This window comes from Arvicanthis niloticus, chromosome 2, assembly GCF_011762505.2.
Source record: "Arvicanthis niloticus isolate mArvNil1 chromosome 2, mArvNil1.pat.X, whole genome shotgun sequence".
In the NCBI taxonomy this organism is placed as follows: Eukaryota; Metazoa; Chordata; class Mammalia; order Rodentia; family Muridae; genus Arvicanthis; species Arvicanthis niloticus.
The window spans coordinates 29864021-29887158 of NC_047659.1; the positions used below are offsets into that span (position 1 = coordinate 29864021).

A 23138-nucleotide genomic window follows, 5' to 3' on the forward strand; every position below is an offset into this window, starting at 1 on the left:
TTTTCTTGGTTCCACTGTTTCTAGAAGGGGATTGACAAAATGCCTAACAAATGTATTTATTAGGATGAGCTTTACTTTGGCTTTCCGAAGGAGGGGACAATCCACCGCTGTGGCAGGGTGGCCAGAACATGAAGTGGCATTGTTCCTTCTGTTGGAGAGCAGAGAGAAAATGCTTAGGACAGCTCATTTCCTTCTCATTCAGGGCAAGACTCCACTCACAGAATGGTGCTGTGCACGCCAGTGTGTTTCTTCACATCTCTGTTTAACCACCCTGGGAAACAGCCTCACTGACAGGCACAGGCAGGAGCAGACTTCTCCATTGATCTAGTCAAGATGACTGTGAAGAGTAGCCATGAGGGAGGCGTCCAAATACCTGGCCAATGCCTTTCTGAAAAGACGCTCAGCCTTATTTATCATTGCCCGAAAAAAATGTTTGTCGGAAGCTTTCTGCCTTCCAGGCAGATAGATGCTAATGAGACCGTAAGTGTTAATTAACTGCATTCACTTTGTAAATTCCCAAACTGTTATTTTCGGTGAGGAGAAATTCACATGATGAAAAAAAAAAAGTCCATTTAAAAAAAATATCTATTTTTTTTTTTTACTGCATTTTAAAATGTATTTGTGTAGAGGGTGTGTGTGACAGTACATATGGAGAGGTCAAAGGGCAACTTAGGGGAGTCAGTTCTTTCCTTCCATCATGCGGGGTCTGTCAATCAGACTTGGGTTGTCAGGTTTGTGGTGGCAAACCTCTTTACTGACTGAACCACCCCACTGACACCCACAGGTTCCATTTTAAAGAAAATAGCCCAGCCAGGCATTTTGCACATGCTTACAGCCACAGTACTTGGAAGGTAAGGCAGGAGAGTTACAAGGTTGAGGCTGGCCTGAGCAATATAGTAAGTTCTAGTCTAGCCTGGGCTACAGAGTAGTTTCCGTTTCAAAAAGCAAACAAGGGGCAAAAGTGAACAATTTTGTGTATTCAGTACACGTACAACTGCCACCTCTTTTTGGTCTCAAGGAAATTTCAAAACCAGCAATCCTTTTCTCTAGCCCCCCACCCCCCAATAGCAGTATGCTTTCTATGTCTGGGTCTACACTCTGGATTCTTCAGAGATGAAATCTTCTTGCTAGTCTTTCCTTAAACACAATGTTTTTGAGGTTTCGCCACATTGCAGTGTGTATCTGTATTTTATTATTTTTATGATCGACTAATATTCCATCAAATGTATCTACTTCAGCTCCTTTTTTATAGTTCTATTGAACATCTGGGCTGTGTCTACCTTTCAGCTATCAGGAATAATGCTGCTGTAGACATATGTTATACATCAAACTATTATCAATATCTAGTCAAAGGTGACTCAAAATACACAGCTTATGCCCAGGACGTCTTATAAATACTTTTTGCAAGCATTCGACTATCTTCCTGAACTGCTTTCAATCAAAACCCCTATGCTGTCATCAAATTTCCGATTTCTCTCCCTTCTTTGTTCCTGGTTTTACTACTCAATAAATCAAGAGAGTATATGGAGTCTCTCTTAATCCTTGCTACACTGCTGTAAGCATCCGCATCTAAAACCCGAATCTGAGGAAACTCTTTGTAGTCAATACTGCATCACATCCAGTCGTATAAACAAGGAGCTATTAGCATCAGGCAGAGAAAAGACCGTGATGTTAAAATGTTTCCAGCTGATCATTCACAACAGAGTGAAGATTGGAATTGCCTGAGTACCTGGATTTGGATCAATTATGGTACTGAGTGCATGCACACGTGTGTGCCCACATGTACACACGTACATACACATACACATACACACACACACACACACACACACACACACACACACAGAGTCTTTTCTTCATCTAAAGCCTTAGCTTTCTATGTTCCACTAGTTCACAACCTTTTACTTCAACTGTCTCTAAATAAATCCTGGCATGGCCTGGGTACAGGTTTGAAATAATGTAAAAGAAAGTTTCTGACTGGCAAGTAGAGTCTGTCTTTGCAACTCATTGAAACCTTCCTAAGACGTTGACTGCTCCAGTCACGTTCTGTCCTTCCAGTCGGGGTGTATACTTCACCCACAAAGGCAGCAGCCAGTCTGTGGGAACTGCTTACTTGAGTTGACTTTAAACCAGATAGTAACTAAATGATCGCCCAGGAATTAAATACAATCTGGCTGCAAATATCTAAGCTCATAACCAGTTACTAGCAGGCAACGCTTTCTGCCATATCCGATCTTGGGAGAAATCATGTACTAAATGTAATTTTTTAAAAAGAATTATTTATTTTATGTATATGAATACATTGTAGCTGCCTTCAGGCACACCAGTAGAGGGTATCAGATTCCATTACAGATGGTTGCTGGGAACTGAGCTCAGGACCTCTGGAAGAGCAGTCAGTGCTCTTAACCGCTGAGCCACCTCTCCAGCACCCTAAATGTAATTTTTAAATGTTCAGTCTTCTTAAAGATCATTAGGGGCTATGAATAATTGAATAGCACTATGCTATCATTTAGATATCTGAGAATTATTAAGAAAAGTGAGCTAATTCACATTTGATCTACTTTTCTGAGGTTTCACAGTGTGCTTCCTTCAAAACTGAAGTACTGCAAGGGAGAGACAGGCAGGGGAGACCTGAGTTGGAAGCTAGCCTGAGCTGGGTGGTGAAACCCTGTTCCAAAGCCCCAAAGCAACCAGGCATGGTGATGTGTTTATAACACTAGTATTTGAGGTGTAGTAGCAGAAGGATCAGGGTTCAAGGCCAGCCTCGACTATGTAAGACACAAAAACAAAAACGAAAGTGAAGAACTAATACCTCAACTAATAACAATTTCCATTTACGTACTTGTTTGCGAATATCTTCTCTCCCATCCATTTCCTCATGTGCGTAAACTGTGCATGATATATAGCTATTCATAGCTACACACAGGAGTAGATACCTTAAGAATTTGCTGCTCTGGCAGGGCAGATGGTGAGTGTGGGGAGATTCATTTTTAGACAAAGTTAAAGGCTTCAAGCTCTACCCTGGACCTTCAGCATCAGAATCAGCATAAAGAAAGATGAAGTAACTTGTCCTGGGAATTTTAGTGATGAATCTGGGGCTAGAACACACATATTCTGTGGGTTTGCACGTTCTAGGTCTGTCAGCTGGCTATTCCGAATTATAATGAACAATAAAACAGAATGAACTCGATTTTTTCTTACAAAAAGAGTCAATTTGATGTTTCTATTGTGGCCAATATAAGCCATCAATTACATCAAACTGTAAAACATTCCAGAGCTGGAAAACAAGGCATGTGTGACCAGTCTTCTTAAAAATGGTACACTAGCCGGGCAGTGGTGGCGCACACCTTTAATCCCAGCACTTGGGAGGCAGAGGCAGACGGATTTCTGAGTTCGAGACCAGCCTGGTCTACAGAGTGAGTTCCAGGACAGCCAGGACTACACAGAGAAACCCTGTCTCAAAAAAACAAAACAAAACAAAAAAATGGTACACTATATTTACTTTGTCAGTTTTAGCATCAATTTCTATTATCACTAAAAATAATAAAATTAACTTTATTTTCCTTAACAAATAAATAGCTTCTAGTTCAATAACTAGGAGGAATTAAACAGGAAACCATATATTGAAAATAAGTAGCATATAAGCAGGAAGCTCTCCTTGGGATGTACAGTATACTAGCACTTTCCCACAAACAAGCCTGTGTGCTTTTTGTTGTTTTGTTTGCTTGTTTTAAACAAAGATAATGCTTGCGTAGACAATGGCAACTGCTCTTAGTCTTCTGCAAGAACAGCAAGTGAGCATTCTTCATTACAGAGCCATCTCTCCAGTCTCCCCGTTTGTATTTTTATGGTGGTGGCCTATCTGAGGCCACAGTGGGGATGTAGGGTAGACTAAGAGAGGCAGGAAAAGTCTCTAAGAGGTCAGGTGTCTAAGGAAAAAATGTTGTAGAAGGTCATTTCCTCCAGGCCTGAGCTCCTGCCACCGCCACAATGGAGCCAAAACTGCTATGGTGACCTAAGTGTGGACCCTGGCCTTGTAGTCATAGTAACAAAATAAAACAACATAGTGCTAGCTAATTCTATAGTAGGGGCAATGGGCAATGGGTTGTAAATACTCCTCAGTGGGAAAGGCACCTAGATCCTCACCAGGGTCTCACTATCTACTCCCTCCCGTGCCCAACACAGCTGTCTGTGGCTTTTGAGTACAATACTTACACAGTCGGGAGATGTCAGTGGCAAATGGCCTGGGGACACGCTACAGCCTGTCCCCTGATGTATTGGAATCTGTCCAGGAAGCTTGTTAGCTAAACACAAGAGGCATTTAGAACTCTAAATAGACACCATGGTAGAAGAAACTCTCCATGACACATTATAGTCAAGATGTCAAAAATACCAAGAAAAGAAACAATGCTAAAAGCTGTAAGATAAAAAACCAAAAAAGCTAACTCTCAAAGTAAACACATCAACACTGACATTAGCTCTTTTATCATCGACCCTGAAAACCAAGAGTACATGAAATTATATATTTCAAGCCCCGAAAGTATGTAAATGTCAAGTAAGATGTCCTTATCCAGCAGAGTGATTTTCTAATATTAATGGAGAAGTAAGGACATTTTAAGATAAACCCAGACTACGCAATTCATGATCCTAACTTCAGCACTGTAGAGGATCTTTAAAGGAATACTAGCCACAGAGCATAGTCAGTCTCAATCACCAGAGCACAGGAGAGACTTTCACGAAGGTAACAGATGACCAAAGAGACATTGGAAGGAATCCTTCATGTCCTACACAATGAACAAGCAAACCCTTAATCTTATTAGGGAGAAAAGAGAGCAATCACCAAAAACAACCAACAAAACTACAGTAACTATCACTCAGAAATAATAGGCAAAAATGTTAAGGCAAAAATGGCCTCAACTCACAAAGAGACTTTGACTGCCTGATTGGTTACAAAACTAAATCCCACTACCTGGTATTTTCAGAAAACACATCTCACAGGTGCGAACACCCACTCAGAGTCAAATATGAAAGATTATGAAGCAGAATGGAAGAAAGCTACTGCATATTAATAAAGGAACAATTCGTCAAGAATATGTAACAGTTGTAAACATATGCACCAAATGTTGAAATATGTAATTTCATAAAACAAGCACTGATGGACATGAACAGTCAGAGAGATCCTGATAGAGTAACAGTGGGTGACATCAACACCATCACACCCTCATAGTTATATAGATCACCCAAATGACAAATCAGCACAGACTCAGAGTTGAACTGTACCATCAACCAAAGGGACTTAACATACATCCATACAATACGCCATCCGACAGTCACAGAGCACACATGACCAGCACTGTACAGAACTTTCTCTAAAACAGGTCACATTCGAGATGTAAAATGTACGGCCAAGTACAAATAATTGAAACACGTTTCTGTCTTATAAGGTCATAGTAGAAAAAAAAAATGCCAAACAAATTATATACAAACAGATAGTTTGAACAATGCAGTCTGGGATGAGCAAAAGTGTCATTCAAGAATCCAGGGAGAAACTTTAAATAATTCCTAGCATCAAATAAAAACATAGAGCCTTTGGGATGCAACTAAGGGAATCCTAAGAGGAAAGTTTATAACCACAATGCATTGTATACATGTATGAAATTGTTAAAGATCAAATATCTAAAAAACAAAAAAACCCTAGAAATATCTCAAATAAATAACCTAATGATACATCTCAACATCTTAATGATACATCTCAACATCTTAATGATACATCTCAACATCTCAGAAAAACAGGAATAATACAGGCAGCAGACAACAAAAACTAATAAAGATAGAGATAAAGGAAACAGAGACTAAAAGAACACAGAATCAGAGTTAATTCACTGAAAAAACAAAACAAAACAAAAGCCCTCTAGCCAAGCTAACCAAATAAGAGAGAGAAGAGACCCAAATTAACAGAACTAAAGACAAAAACAGTGAGATTTCTGTAGATTCCAATGGAAGTCAGAGCAGTGTTAGGAATATTTTGAAAGCTTCTACTTAAAAACATCTGGGAAATGGATAAATTAAACACATGTGGTCTACTAAAATTAAATTAAGATGATATGAACAAGTTAAGCAGGGCTGTGAAAAGCAACATAACCGAAGCAATAATAACCAATCTTTCAGAAAAATAAAAGCCCAGGATACACTGCAAATTCTACCAAACCTCCTAATGCTCCACACAAACTGCTCTATTAAGAGAGAGAGAGAGAGAGAGAGAGAGAGAGAGAGAGAGAGAGAGAGAGAGAGAGAACTAAACACATTCTATGAAGGCAATATTACCTGATACCAAAACCAGGTAAGCACATAAGAAATGACATTCAGTTTCCCTTATAAACATAGATGTAAGACTTCTTACCAATTCTTTTTTTTTTTTTCTTTTACCAGTGCTGGGGGAGAGGGTGAACCAGGGCCTCGTACATGTTACGCAAGTGTTGCATCACAGAGCTATAGCCCAAGCTCTCAACAAACTCCTTACAAACAAAATTCAAGGATATATTAGAATATGGTCCAACATGACCAAGGCACTGTCACTCCAGGGATGCAAGGTTGGTTCTGTTAATCCTGAGACTTGCCAGAGAAAGACCAATTCCACCATCTTGGGCCCAAGTTGAAGCAAGCTTTATTAAATATTAGATACTGACTAAGAGAAGGTTTTTGGTCAAGATTATTTCCTGGAATTTCCCAGCTGAAAATGGCCTGATCCATGTGCTACAGGGTACATAGGACAAACTTATTGGCCACCATACTTTCCTATGAGGCTTTATTATTTTTCAAGAACTACAACTCTCAGCATTATAGGAAGTTACCTGGTCCCTGGGCAGGTGGGGCTTACAGGCTAATTTTGGGCCTTACTGTTCAACATATACAAATCAATAGGTATATAATACAGTAAGAAAATAAACACAAACACAGAAGTCATATGAATACCTGGATCCGTGCAGAGAGGGATCTTAACAAAGTTCAGCATCCCTTCCTGATAAAAAAATAATCCCCAAAGCACGTCAGAATAGAAAGAGCGTATCATGCACACAAACCTGTAGCCTTGTATTAAATGGACTAGTTTCTCTAAACAGAGGTGCCTACGCTTTCTCTTTCCACTCTCATTCAATGTAGCCCTTGATGTCTTAGTGACTAATAAGACAAGAGAGAAATGAAAGGGATACCAATAGGAAATGCAGAAACTATTACTACCCGAAAACTCTTTAATCTAGATAAACACTCTCAGCAAATCAGCAGGAGACAAAGTCAAGGTACACAAAGTCCTTCTCATATTCCTTCTCATCCTTCTCTCCTTCCTTTTTACAATCTCTCTCCCTCTGTGTATGTGTGTCTCCTCTCTCTCTCTGCCTCGTTCTCTGCCTCTCTCCCTCCCTCCCCTTCTCTCTTTCTCTCTCCCCATTTTTTTTTTTTTTTTATTTTTATTTTTTTTGCTTGCTCCCTGAGTATTCCTGGCTGGTCTGGAGCTCATTCTATAGACTAGGCTGGCCTTGAACTCCCAAGTGCTAGGATTAACAGTGTATACCAGCAAGTCTAGCAGACACTTTTCTATATCCCAATAATCCTATTTACAAAAGGAAAAAAAATCAGTAAGATACCTAGGAATAAAATCAAACAAGAAGGCAGAATATATTTTAGGTGCTAAAGAAAAACAGTAATGACCCTATAAGATTGTTCCATCACAAGAACACTGCCTTCCTGCAGGGATGGTTGTCTAACAGCACACATTTATAAACAGCTCGGGCTGTCTGTCCAAATGGGTAAGATCCCAGCAGCCCTTGGTTTTAGATGAAGTTGGACCACCCCTTTAACTCACCCTTTTCAGGTTCTGAACCTACTTTGTCTTACCATCCAACAGGTCTGTCTCCTCCTCCACATTTTGCTCTAGGTTCACCTGGCTGGTGAAATTGTTACTGCATGAAGTTCCTTGTTTAAAGCTTCACTCTGTCACTGTCACTGAACTACGTGAATCAAGTTCCCATCTGCAGTCACACTGATCTCCCCCCACCACCCCCTGCCTCTCAGAGTTCACTCAGTTTCCCCTGCTCTTACTGTCTGTGGAAGAGGACTGTTTATATGGAGGCTCAGAAAATATCTGGGGAAAACAGATATTTCTGCTCTGAGAAGCTTGTATCTAGAAGGGTGGGGTGAGAGAAGATGAACAAAGAGTAACTGCAAAAATAAATAAGCAAGACAAATATCAGATAGTGACAATGATAATGACTGTTATTATACTGAGAATAAATTGGAGCTGATGTAAGAGGAAATGACTAACAGACTCTGCCTTAACCAGATGCACAGTTGTTTTTTTTTAATTTATTGCACTTATTATTGAATTCATATTTATGTATATGTATATATTTTGTGTGTGTGTTTGTGTGTACCTTTGCACTTTGTATATGTGATGGTCAGAGGATTGTTTGCAGGAATGGTTATCTTCTCTTTCCATGTGCAGCCCAGGAATTGAACTCAGGTTGTCAGCTTGGCAGCAAGTGCCACCTTGTTCTCATTTGTCCCCATAACTGACATTTCTTATTGTTGTGATTGATGAAATGGTAGCCAACTACACAGAGTTTTTGAAGAAAGAACTTTTTCTTTCTTCAAATAAGTCTGTTTCTGTCTTTGTCAAAAGAAAGAGCTTTCACCTCAAAAGAATAAAACACATAGTTTATTCTGGAGCAATTACAATGACCATGGTCTGGGAAGATTCCCCAAATACACTGTTCCAATGTGGAAACAGTTTCCTGGAGTGTTTACAGCAACAGATCAGAGAAAGTTACAAATTAAGGCAATTTTAAAATACATCGGTAGGTGCATCAAAGAGGCTGTTAGAGCAAGATGGGGAAATCTCTCCGAGGGCCTCAGATATTTATCTTTTGGGCTAGTTGTTTTTACATTAATAAATTTCAAAACAATTTATCTATGAGCCAAAGGATGTTAGCTCTGACACACAGGTCACGGCCAAGAGTGGCAGCTATAAAAGGGGATAAGGTAAGTCCATGATAAGGTAATTAGGTTTTGGACCTGCAACATTCCAACCTTCCCACATCACTAAAGTTCTAATCAAGTCTTTTGCAGACAGCTTCTTTCCAAGAGTCCTCATTCATGAGGAAACAGAAACCTCAAACACTCAGATGTGAGAACGAACCTCGCTTGTTAGATGACGGTGTTAAGAATACACATGATAGAAATGAACAGACTGAAGAGACGCTTCTGTTCTCCATTCCTGGGGCATTTCCTCTCCTTTTCTCCACCCTCATTCCTCTTGGGTTATTGATCTCACTTCCTCGGGGAGATCTTTTCTGACCCTGAAGGCTTCCTCAGATCCCGTATATGTATACATAGTTCACCTTTCCCTCCTATGCACATCACTGGTATACTTCAGTGACATCAGTCTTCTTGATGATTTCATGTGTCCATCTGCCTCCTCCACAATGACTGTGACCTGTTCTGCCCAGGATGGGTTACCTATTTCTTAAGTTTTGTTTGTTTTTTTCAGAGCTCAGTACTATACTCAAGGCCTCCTGTGTGTTAGGCGATTTACTTCTGAGATGCACCCTAGATGCATAGCACACACGACACAGACTATAAAGGTTTGCTAAAACGGGATGCGAGCCGATTAATTTTTAGTGAATGATTCCTATTTAATTTCCCTCAATGCTTGATTCATTATTTTTTTACATCTCCATTGTGCACCAGAGGAAGGCTATTCCTCTCACCATCCCCTGCCCTCAGTGTCAGAGCTGTGCCAGGTGTTTTCACTCCACTAAACAGTCTCCTGCTGTTTTCTGAAGCACCCACATTTTAGACAAATACAATTATTTTAAGCCAGGTTCATACCAGATATCTTAAGATGGAATCAGTTTGGTTTTCCCTTGGAATGCCTTCCTCCAATCTAGCAGCCCAGCTAGCAAGTCCCAATGCACCTTCATTGGTGATTCCTAGGCCGGAAGCCACAGCAGTCATATCTTACAGTGCTAGGCAACATGGGTGCTAGGAAGGACAGCTCTATTCGGAGTCTCTAAATAAGAATAACGAAGCAAAGAGAAACAGAGAAGGAGGGAAAGAGAACCAAGCAGAGGCGTGTAAGATTGAGGCCTAGATAGCATCTGCTGGTGCAAAGGAACTTGGGCCAGGCGTACCCAAGACACCTTGAGAACTTCATGCAGGGGCTACAGAGATGGCTCAGGGGTTAAGAAAGGGTACATCTTTCCCAGAGAACCTGAATTTAAATCCCAGCATCTTCACTGGGTGGCCCCTTTAAGTGCAGCTTCTTGATGCCTTCTTTTAGACTCCACAGGCACCTGCATTCTCACATGTGTGACCACCTGTGCTGATCCATGTCCACACATGATTGAAAATAAAATCCATCTTTAAGAAAAAGAACTTCATACAACAATAACTTCTTCACCAGCCGGGTGAGCCTAGAGCAAAATGAGACTGATAAGAGGAGACATAGTTGTTGGATGGTAAGATAAAGTCGATTCAACGTCTGAAAAGCATGCATTGAAGGTATTGGTTCAATACATCCCAAGCCAAGGGCTGCTGTGATCATTCCCATTTGGACAACTTAGCCTGAGCTGTTTATAAATGTTTGCTACTAGACAGTCAGACCTGCAGGATGACAGTGTGCTTGTGAAGAAACAACACATGATCTCTTAATGAAGAACCTGGGAGACACAGAGGAAAGGCTCTATTCTTGGTACCTTGGTTCATAGGTGCACCATCATGGAGCCATGGGTGATGATACGGGAGGTGTTAGCATCGATAGGTACTTGGGCATAAGGCATGTGTGGAACAGTTGTTCACTTATCATGGTAATAAATAGTGAACACAGATTTCAGGTTCTGGGTAAGGAAGGTATAGAGACAGCTTGTAATTGTTGAGTCCCTAGAGCCCAAGTCTAATTAGAGACTTAATTATAAATCCCAATATACCCAACACAGAGAAAGAGTTCCCAGAGAAAGAGTTAAGTCAAATGCCCAAGGTCCCAGGCAAGGCTGAAATCTACTGTGGACCAAATTATGGAAATGTGAGGAACAAGACAGAAAGGAGAAGGGGAATTCAGCAAGGGCAACCCCTAGCGACTCATGCCAGCTGCCTGTTCAGCCTCAGTGTCGTAGCCATTTCCTGTCACCTTTCCTAGGCACTGTGCAATTTTTAAGCTAAATTGTACAGGGCTTTGAGTGTAGTTGTTTCCTCTCTGATAAACACAGGGGGGAAATGTTTTCTTTGGAAACATTAGGTCACCAAAGACTGACACGGGGTCGTGGAGCATGGGGGGACCTTTCATTTCTTGTTGTCTAGAAAGGTTTCCACTATACATTGTCCAGTGCTTTGTCTAGAGTGCCATCTTAGTTGGCTTTCAGTGCTTCATTAGATATAAATTCCCTTTTCTCAGCATTAAAGGAGCTGGAAGGCAGATAGGCTCTCAAGGTAGTATCACTGCTTTACCTCATTCCTTGTTACTCCGGATACTAAATAATCCCCCTCCCGGGACAACACTTTGCAATAATCGTTCTTGCATTCTGTCAAAGCCTGGAAGATTTCCTATTGTGTTCCAGCCTCATAGTTTTCCAGGACTCTGGCTTTCAATGATTACAAGTGATTTGAACCAGCGCCACTGAGGGCTCATTCCCAGTTCTACATAGGTGAATGCTTGCAAACACAGAGCCGTAGGATGAGAGTAGGAAGCTTGGGGACTATCTTTTCGATCCTCGGTGTTATAACTATGGAGAATGTTGCATTTCATGTGGGTTTTTTTTTGTAGACACCCAGTAATAAAAATCATTTCTAGTGACTTTTGATCCTTTCAAAAATGTGCTCTGGAAAAAATGCACCGGACCCAGGATAACAATAGCAACAACAAATCTTAACGATTAAAAATCCCAGGTGATCTTATGGTCACTGTTCGTGAAGACAAATACAATTTTCCTATCACCCCATCAATATTAAATGATGCTACTGTAGTTTTTGGTGTTTGTCCACAGCATATTTCACATCTTTATAGGAAATCCTTCTCAAAAAACAAAACAAACAAACAAACAAAAACAACAACAACAAAAAAGGAATTAAGAGACACCATCTTGCAGAGAGCTCTAAAAAAAATGATAATTCACCAGGAAGGCACTAAAACCTAGCCAGTTGCTGAACAAAGCTTGCTGCTGTATAGGCAATTTAGCTGGCAGTTCCATCATTGCTGTCTGGTCACTACCATCTCACCACTGCCTGTGGTGTTTGTATCCAGATGGCCCGAATGCCGAGCAACTCCTTGAGTCACAGGTGGTGTTGAAGTGTTGACTTGGCATAGCAGGTGAGCTAAATAAACCTGCTAAGTCAGGGAACCATTGCCACCCAGGTGTGGGCGCTGACACCTAGTGGGTGCTCACTAGGGTATGGAAGGCAACTCTGGGTCATGTTTCCCAAAGGCAGGGGTGTAACTTTGTTTTCAAAAACCTACTTTTTTTTTTTTTTGGTTTTTCGAGACAGGGTTTCTCTGTTTAGTCCTGGCTGTCCTGGAACTCACTCTGTAGACCAGGCTGGCCTCGAACTCAAAAATCTGCCTGTCTCTGCCTCCCAAGTGCTGGGATTAAAGGCGTGCGCCACCACCGCCCGGCCCAAAAACCTACTTTTAATGATGTTTCTTAACTGCTTTAATCTCCCTTGTAGCCCACCACCCCCAAGAAGTAGTGGGAAAGAAAGAATATGGGGTGGGGGAGTAGAGGGGATGAGTGGACCTGTTTAGAAAAGGTTCTTTTCAACTCCCATCTGTGTTACCTGGAAATCGGCAGTTCAGTTCACAGGTTAGCAGGCAGCGGCAGCTCAGTCCACTCACAAACACTTCTCAGATACACCAGCAGTCCAGTTCTGTAGGGTCAGGTTAGCATCAGTGGTGACTTGACCTAGGAGAGACTGCCAGGCCTCAGCCTTGACACAAGTCAGCAGGAGGGACCAGAAGGAACATCAGAAGTTTTCATATATGCCTCCCTCAGTGAAGTGAAAATCAGCAAAGACGTGAGTTCTACAAGCATTGCACAGCTATCTGTACCAGCAAGCTCAGCCTGTGTCACTGTCCTTTGAATTCTATTTATACCCTCCAAACATCACCTGTCTTCCATGGGTCTTGCCTTAGCACGTGCATCTGTCTCAGCTGACATCACTCTGCCAATCAGCCTGAGTTTGCAAGAAACTTCAGCACACCACCAGAAGTTTTTTTGTTTCTCTTTATGGAGTCTCAACAAATACAGTTCAACTATGCAACGTAAGGAGGACCAACACACGTGTGTCATTAGCAAAGAGTCAATCCTTCATCGTGTGTCCTCTCACGTGCTTGCTTTAGCAGAACACCCTCTCTTCTGTTCTCTTGCCTTCAGCATGCCACTCCTTTACAAGTTGGCCTTAGCCTTTCACACCTGTGACCACTTTAAGGAAATGTTCCTTCCTGTGTTTGCCCCAGCAAAACACCATCCAACCAACTTCACAAAGAATTTCACAGGGGCTATGGGTCACCTGAATTGGGTGCCTGTTAAAACTTCATAGTGTGTCTGGCTCCTCTATCTCTAGAGATAGAGTCCAGGAGTTGGCATTCTTCCCACAATGTGAGTCCCAGCAATCAAACTCAGGCCGTCAGGCTTGGTGGCAGACACCTTTGCACACTGATCCATCTGTTGCCTCCCCTTTTCATTCATTCATCCATCCATTCATTTGTGCAGGCGCAGTTAATGAGTGTGAAGGGCAAAGGAGACGAAATGCTCCAGAAATGGGGAACAGAAGTCTCTTCAAACTGTTCATTTTCCCTTTATCAGATGTTGACTTCCTTGCCTGTTATGTCATCATATCTTGGAAAACCAGATATGGTTAGTTTCAGGTCAACTTGACACAAACTAGAGTCATTTGGGAAGAGGGATTCTTAACTGGGAAAATGCCTGCATAATATTGGCCTATAGGCAAGTTTTTTTTAAAGATATATTCTTCTTTTTTAAAAAATTTTTATTTATTTTATGTATGTGAGTACACTGTTGCTCTCTTCAGATGAGCCAGAAGAGGGCATCAGATCCCATTACAGATGGTTGTGAGCCACCATGTGGTTCCTGGGAATTGAACTCAGGACCTCTGGGAAAGCAGTCAGTGCTCTAAACCGCTGAGGGGTCTCTCCAGCCCAACCCTTTTCTTTCTAAGTTACTTTTTGCCATGGCATTTTATCATAGCAATAGTTACCCTAACTAAACAGGGCCATAGTGAAAGAGTTATTTATATGGCCAAGTTTCTCAAGAATTTCCAAATGCGTTCTTCCTCAGAACTCACCAGGACAAAACATTTCCCACAGGAGCTGCAGTGAGAGTGCACAGGCAGAGGGTGTTCCTTCTGTTCATCTATCTGGAAAGACATGGAGAGAGGAATATGTGGGCTTTTCAAGTGCTAGGGCACTCTCCCTTTCCCAGAATATTAAGTAGAAGCACACAGCACTCTAAAAATTCCCAGTACTCTCGGCTCCCAGGACAAGGAGAGCTGTTGGTAACCTGCACCAGCATGTCAGCCTTTCTGAATGGGACATGGTAGCCACATCTATCTTTGAATATTTTCTGTATTAAAAAATATGATTGCAATTGCCAAGCAAGACCATGCCCATGTAGATGAGGTAGAAAGGTAAGTATTACATATGAGTGGGAGGGATAAGGATGGAACATAGTTGGTGTAATACTTGCCTAGCTTGCATGAGGCCCATGTGGTTCAGTTCTCAGTATTGTATAAACCAGGAGTGATGGCAAATGCCTGTAATCTCGGGGAGGTGGAGGCAGAAAGATTAGAAGTTCAAGGTCATTCTCAACTACATAGGGAGTTAAAGGCCAGTCTGGGCTAGAAACCCTGTCTGAAAAAAAGAAAGAAAGAAAGAAATAGATTGAAGTTTAACATATAACCCTAAACTTGATAATACCCTTTGTCTGTATCTAGAAAATCTACAATATTTTCCATTATATCTCATTTTAAATAACTGTTATGCAGTACAAATAATACTATATGTTCATGTATTCATGTTCAGTGTATTTATACATGAATATGTATGGAAATTGCCTCATCATTATAGAATATAATACAAATATAAATATGATGCCTATGATGTGTTGACATAAATATTTCATTGGTCCCTGGTATGAGTTTTGGAATTTTGGACTCCCATACGTTGCCTTTGAGCTACGTCTCACATGTAATTTGTACATTAAACATGTAAGTGGGCTTCTTTACTACACTATAATTCTCACATCTACATAATACATTGTGCTGAATCCTTGCCTTTTGAATTAAGATTTTAAAAATACTAACCCATCTTCAGAAGCAAGAACATTGACCAAAGGATGTAATAAGAGATTCATTAACATAGAGCAATAAAAAGCCTGTTATAGTTATGGTGAGCAATAGGTTGTAGTGGTGGGCCTGGAAACCAGGCAATGAGCGTTCCATACTGTAATGTTGCCACTGCATTGTATAACCAGCAGCTAGACACTGTTACCCAGAGTCTCCAACAGTTACCCAACATCCCAGAATGTTATGCAAATTAGTTTCTAGAAAGCCATTTTTTAAGATATTTATTCTATGTGTATGAACGTTTTGCCTGTATCTATGTTTGTATACCACGAGTGAATGGTAGTCAGAGTCAGAAGAGGACATCCGATGCCCTGAAACTGGAGTTAAAGGTAGTTGCGAGCCACCATGTGGGTACTGGGAACTGAACCCAGGTCCTCAGGAAGAGCAGCCAGTGCTCTTAACTGTTGAGCCATCTCTCCAGCCCCTGGGAAGTCATTTTTAAAGATCATGTGACTAGATAAGACACAAACCATAAGTCCATTGCCATCTCCATGGAGTTTGTGTTGAATGAATAACTACATGCTATTATTGATCATATATCTTTTTAGGTATTAGACATGGATTAGCTCGCCTTGCCTGTAAAGCAAACCTGTTAGTTGGAGAAGGGGAAACTGAGGCACAGAGAAATTGAGTAGCTTGTTTCAGGGTAGTCAGCTAAGATTCAGATGAAGGAAGACGATTGTGTGTGATCACACTGACAGTCCTTCTAGCCTGAACATGACATTCTAACCTTGGATATCATGGCTAGTAATAAGAGCTGGGTCTGCTGCTTGGTTAACCTAAGTCACTGCATCTCATTGGAGCTTACAACAGTCACTGTCTAGAAAGGATGCTTGCATTCTGGCTGGGGGTCTAGCTTGATGATAGAGCATGTTAAGCTTACTCCCCAGCACCTGCAGTTTGAAGGGAAAATTAATCTTCTGATAGTCTTGACAAAACACATCCTAGAGGCAGGATGTGAACACTATCCAGCTTCTCCGTGAGTTTACCTTAATTCAGTACAGGATCTTAAACACAGGCACGTATTTTCAAGTATCTTAAGGTACCTTTACCAGTTGGATTAAAATTTATCAATGGGCATCCAGTCCACATGCTTTTTTCAACTGTTGTAAATAAGTTGTTGAGGCCTATTAAATGAGCTAGCTGGTCAATGAATCATGAAACATTTGGCTAGAAAACATTTCCAAACTCGAAGCTCTCACTCCTCGAGGCCGTTACTTAACGTCGTAATCTGCTCGCTTGTGTTCTACCTGAGGCCTTGTGAGCAGTCTAGATCCTGAAATGAATCCATCCTCTGGTGTGGCCGCATCCAGAGTTTAAACTCAGGCCACAATTACGGACACTGATTGGTAGGCTCAGCACTCGCAGTGGGCGGGGCGAGGGTTGAATAGGCACCAAGAACAAAAATAGGTTCTCTCTCCTCTGAACAACTCTGTGAATGGAAAGGGTGGGAAAGGGCATCCTGCTGCTTCCTGCACTGAATCCGTTCTGAAAGAAAGGACTTCCACCTGGCATCTCTCCCAGGGGACACAGCAGAAAAGTAGTCTTACTAGGCAAATTTTTCTGGGACTTCTGTCAAATTATATTGAAACACACACACACACACACACACACACACACACACACACACACACACACGACACCAATGTATCCCACATCCGCTGGACAGAAAGACGATCTGGTTTAGGCAACGTTGCTGGTCCTGTAACCTAGTCTGAGTAGTCCTGGCTCTGTGGCTTTGCTCTGCTGAGAGCTCGTTGCAGGACTCAGCCAGGGACTCAGGCCAGCATCCTAGAGCAGTCTGGCTGGCAAGGTTCTAGGGCAACCAAAACTGTACTGAAGAATGACAGCAAGCCAGGCCCTAAAGACAGGGCAGGACTCTCCCAATTTGGCTCTCGATGATTGCAACAGGTCAGCAGTGACCCTGGATCTGTAAGATGGATAGATTTTTACCTCAGCACAAAAATTCCAGAAATTTCCCTGGTGATTTCCTACTCAAGTTTGTAGCCAACAAAGAAGAAAAGTAGAACAGCTAACAGATTATAGTTAGTACTGTTACCTATATAGATGGCTTATAGATTTTTAGAAATTTGCAACTAAAAATCTGAATGGTTTAGCTATTTGCCCAGAAGGTCTAGGTATAAAGAGTTGGACAATAGATAGTCAGGACACAATACTTTACAAAAACAGCCCAAAGCCTGTTAGCAAATGACCCAATTAAGTGATCCAATGAAACACAGGGTCATCGCTCCACCACTGAGATATATACCTGGGCCTTTTCGGTTTTAAAAGACATAGTCTCACTACGGTACTGAGGCTGACCTCATACTCCCAAGTAACCCTGCTGCCTCTGGTGGAATTAAAGGTATGTGCCACTGTGGCATTTATTTTTGCTTTTTTTTTTTTTTTTTTTTTTTTTGGATTTATTTATTTTTATGGTGTGTGTGTTCCTGTAGAGGTCCAAAGAGGTCCCTGGATCCTCTTCAGATAAAGCTACAGAAGAACACTCCTCCCAACATGGGTGCTAGGAACTAAATGGGTTTCCTCTGCAAGAGGAGCAGGTGCCCTTAAAAGCTTACTGAGCTTTCTCTCCAGTCGTCCGTGCCCCCTCCCTCTCTGCCCGTCAAACACCAAAACAAACACATAATTCAAAGCCTGTTGATGTTGGACAAAATTCGAGTAAGATCATCAGCCTAACAACCACTCATAAAGCATTTGGTGGGGGGTGGGGTTCTGTGTTTAGTCCTGGCTGTCCTGGAACTCTTTTTCCAGACCAGGCCGACCTCCAACTCAGAGACCTGCCTGTCTCTGCTTCTTGAGTGCTGGAATCAAAGGCATGCGCCACCACACCTGGCTCATAAAGACTTTTTGATAAAGCTGCATTTTCCACGGGTAATGATAACAGAACGTTCTACCATGCTGTAAACCTTGACAGTCACTTGCCTTCGTAACTTATCTAGCTGGTTTATCTCTGTGCCAGAGTAGGCCTATCATCTCCTTCTTCCTACAGATTCCTTCCATCCCTTCCTCAACAATTGAGAAACTCAAAGAAGGAGCTTGATATGCACTTGGAGTTCACTCTTAAATCCATGGCATGATGGCTCACCGCAGCTAAATGAAGCATTGCTCAAAATAAGGTCTTAGATTATGGTGTTACAGCTGTGGCTGGGTATGGTGCAGTACAACTGTAATTTCTGCAACTAGAAGGCTGAAGCAGGAGGACCATGGGTTAGTGACTAGCCTGGGCTACATAGTCAACAAGCAAAGTATTAAGCAAACAAACACAATTTACAATTTAAAATGATGTTTATTAGCAGGGTGGTTGTGGTGCACGCTTTAATCCTAGTACTTGGGAGGCAGAAGCAGGTAGATCTGAGTTCAAGCTTGGTCTACAAAGTAAGTTCTACGACAACCCGGGCTACACAGAGAAATCCTGTCTCGAAAAACATAACATAATTTTTATACAGGAATCCAATCATAGCATTGTTGAAGAAATATGTCTTCTCATTGCTCCATAGTAATGTCTGTATGATTTTACACAATTAATAATACAGATATTACACTTCTTTAGTTGTTCTCTTAATTCCTGATTACAAACGACTGACAATTTTCTGGAAGTGTTGACAGTTATGCAGCTTCAGATCAACAGGGCTTTTCTCTGCTCCAAAGCTACCTCTTTACCTAAGTTATCACAGATATCATTAAAATCTTTATTCATCGAACTGACTTTAGAAGTCTAGTTGGAGAAGAGAGAGCCTGGTTCTGAAGCCACAAGGTGAGACTATAGTCCCAATTTTTTTTTTGTCGTTGTTCATTATAGTTGATGTGCCTCATCTGTCAAAATGATTAAATACATAGAAAGCTTTGGCCTCTTCCAAAGATCACAGCACCTGGGTTTTAGATGCACCACAGAGAGTGTATTATAGGCAGGAAAACAAACATTCACCCAGTAGGTGCTGGTGCGTTGTGTGAGGAAGTTAAGCAGGGCTTTCCTTTTCTGAGAAACGCAGCCTGGTGTACCCCGTTCTGTCATTTCTGTGGCTCTCATGCTCCCAAGGCCATGCTGCCATAGCCTGTTAAAAGTCCTAGATCTGGTTTTCCGTTGTCCTATGACTTACTGGACCAAAGGAACAAAGGTAAGACTAAGGAGCAGGAGTCCTCTTAGCCAAAGATACTTTGGGGCAGCATCTGTGTGTTGCCACTGCTCCTTCTAACGAACAAGAATCACCACTGCAGAGAGGCTGGGCAAGATGCATCACTCTGCAATGTGCCTCTGACTCAGGCTAAAGCCCTTGGAGTGTTCCAGATATGGCAGCTTCACAGGCAGGATATCCTGGAGCCCTGAAATCCATAACAAATCTACAACAGCACTAAGTAATTCAATTTAAAAAAAAATAACACCATTAAGATGATAAAAAGAAATGAGTTTGTTGCCATAGTTTTGTTTTGTTTTTTTTTTTAACATGCCCTAAAAATGCAACTGTAATATCTTACTTAAGTTGTCCTATGGACTTTGTTCCTACCTAAAGGCCAGTCTAGAGTTTGCTTAGTCTGGAACAGTCTTTGGTTTTCTTGGCCTTCATATTTATAATGAGTCCTGACCAATTATCATGCACTCCCAGTTTAAGCTTGTTTGATGTTTTTTTTCCCAATTAAGGCTGTGTATTTGGTCCTCGGTGTGACAGAAATGATGCTGTACCCATGGCGCCTCGCACGCTCTATTTACTGATGATCGTAATTTCAGTGCCTTGATTCAAGTGGTGGCTGCCAGTGTTTTCCCCACCACTTGGTTACTGAATGACTAGCTTACGGGAAGATACTGTGAGGCCATCTAGGCAAACGTTTATAACACTTTTGTTCTCTAATGTTTGTTAGCATCCACTGATGATTCTTGCCTGAATAATTATTCGCAGTGTTTGCCAAAGGGTAATCCCTGTTTTCACTATTCTTTCTATATTTATTCTTGGATTGCTGCCATAAAGGAGAATTTTTCTCTTCTATCTCATTTGTTTATATTAGTATGAACTCAGATTCTTATTTTATTCAAGTTGTATTTTGGGGGGGGGGGCTGCATTCAAGACAGGATTTCTTGGTGTAGCCTTTGCTATCCTGGAACTTGCTCTGTAGATCAGTGTTGAGGACTTGCACTCTCTGTCTCAACGCTTTGCCTCAACGCTTTGGGGCTAAGTGCTCTAGTTCAAGAGAGAGAGTGGGGCTGCAGGGTCAGGAGACTCGAAGAATGGAGACCAGACAGGGTGCGATCAAGTCTCAAGTCTCATACGAAGTCTCAAGTCTCAAGTCTCATTTATCAAGTCTCTTTTATTGAAGGGAATTCTGAGGTATTTATACGCTTTTGCCACGTGCCTTGCAGGTGTTGATATGACGTAAGCCTTACAGGCGTGTATAGTGTGGATAGCACGTGCACTGCAATGCCTTGCAGGCGTGGATACCACGTGCGCCTTGCAGCTGGGGGCAGTAAACAGCAAAACAAACTATGTGGGATATCAGAGTGTGCTTCAGCTATTGTAGGCCATTGAAAACCAAATCTCTTATCAGGGTATATGGTTCCAGATGGCTGCAAAGATAATCTAGCCGCTTTCTGTTAAAAGTCGGCTCCCAACAGATCAGGCTGGCCTCAAACTTATAAGAGATCCACCTGCCTCTGCCTCCACAGTACTGGAATTAAAGGCTTGTGGCAACCACCACTGCCTGGTGGTGATTTATTATTAAGGTTATTTTGTTGTTCAACTTGTCTCACATTAGTCATACGGAGCCTGTTACAGTTGTTTGTAGGCCAGATGTGGTGGCACACTCTTGTAATCCCAGCACTCGGGTTGTAAACACAGGAGGTCAGCTTGATCCAGATAGCAAGCAATCTAAAGCCAACCTACAGAGTAAGACCATGTGTCCAAAAAAGGAGAGAGAAATAAGAAAAACAAAACAAACCTCAAAACAACAATAAAACACATAACTCAAAATGTACTCATTCAAGAACACTTCCTTATTCTCTGGAACTACAAAATTCATTATGTACTTTACTTGCCAAGACTCAGCCGTTAATTAGATCCCCTGGGCATGGTCTCTGCTTGGGAATTGTCTTTTATGAACTAAGTTAGGTGGTGAGTGTACATGCAGACACACATAAATGTATAGTCATCCCCTGACTACTTTTCTTGTTGCTATGACAAAATACATGTTGGGAATATTCTAAAAGTGTGTGTGTGTGTGTGTGTGTGTGTGTTGTAATTTGGGCTCATACTTTCAGAGATTTCAGTCTATAATCCTGTGACCATTGATTGACTTGGGAACCAGAGTGAGGCAGAACAACATGGAGCTGGAAGGATATAGCAAAGAAGGCTGTTCATCTCATGGGAGTCAGAAAGAAGATGAAGAAAGGACCCAGTAGCCATGTGTATCCTTCAGCATTATGCTCCATTGACTGCCTTCATCCGGCAAGGCCCTACTTCCTCAATTTTCCACCCACTCAAATAGTCTATGGGGACATTTTATATTCAAATCATAACCCTTCTATAGAAAAATTTGATATATATACAATTGATTGAATCTGTGATATGGAGCGCCACAAAAAAAAATATTTACTTCTCTACATTATGTAAACAGAGAACTGTGAATTCACACTGTCTCCAATTTAACTCTGACGTCACAGGTTTCAGCACTTTTTATCTTTTTTTTTTTTTTTGCTGCTGTACTGTCTTCCTCAACAGAAATCGATGAGGTTCTGATCATTCGTAATATGACGCTGCTTTTATCTCTGCCTCAGGATGCACTCATTCTCCCATAAGCCATCTCCCCTTCTTCCTTTGCAGCTGTCCCCCTACGGCAGTCCATAACATGTGGAGGAGGGTAGACTCCTAAACACAGTCAGGGTTCCAACAACAGAGCAGAAGGAAATAGATTTTTTTTTGATTCAATAAAATTTTATTTTCCCAAATGTACAGCTGACTGAACCTGTTCATGCATCTTCACCAGCAGCTGGGGCGTCTCCACCCTTTGTGTTTCTGGTGTAAATTACTTGAGCTCTGTGCTTTGAAACCAGCTTGATAAGTCCTTTACTAAGCAGCTCCTGAAGGGCTGCCCTGGCCAAGGAACCTCAAATCTTCAGTCTCTCAGAGACCACAGCTGGAGTAATAAGCTTATAGTTGGGAACTTCCTTACATAGTTTGTCGTATGTAGCTTTGTCAAACAGGACGAGATTGTTCAGCTTGTCCCGAACTTTGCCTTTGGACCACTTCTTTTTGGCCTTCCCACCAGACTTATTTACTGGGTCTTTGTCCTTTTTGGCCGATTTTCCGGCATCTTTCTTCTTCTTGTCGTCTTTGGGCGGCATGGCGAAACTCAGAGAGTAGTGTGGACCACTGCAGCCTCACTAAGATGTTGGAAAAAAAGGAGGAAATAGATTTTTAATATGATGCCAACAGTGCCCGTGCAGAAATGCACTCCATTCCAGTATTAGCTACCAGTCTCCTTTGGGAAGTCTCCATCTTCTCATAATATCCCATGGTTAGTGTGGGGTCAGGCACATCTATCTGTGGCCTCAGTGAAGCTGGGTTAATTTAAAAAAAAATATTCTTTCATTCACTCATGGACCGTAGATAGCCATTATCTGGGAGTTTATGTTATCACCACCCCTAACCTACAACAGAGGGATAAGGCAAAAACAGATATTTTGAAGTTCAAATGAGTACTTCATGGGAAAATCAAAGGGTTAATAG

At 41.6% G+C, this 23138-nt stretch overlaps 1 pseudogene; it reads right to left on the reverse strand.

The window, feature by feature from the left end:
• Nucleotides 1–22340: 22340 nt before the first annotated feature.
• On the reverse strand, nt 22341–22808 carry LOC117704183 (small ribosomal subunit protein eS25 pseudogene; annotated as a pseudogene).
• Between the last annotated feature and the right edge of the window lie 330 nt (nt 22809–23138).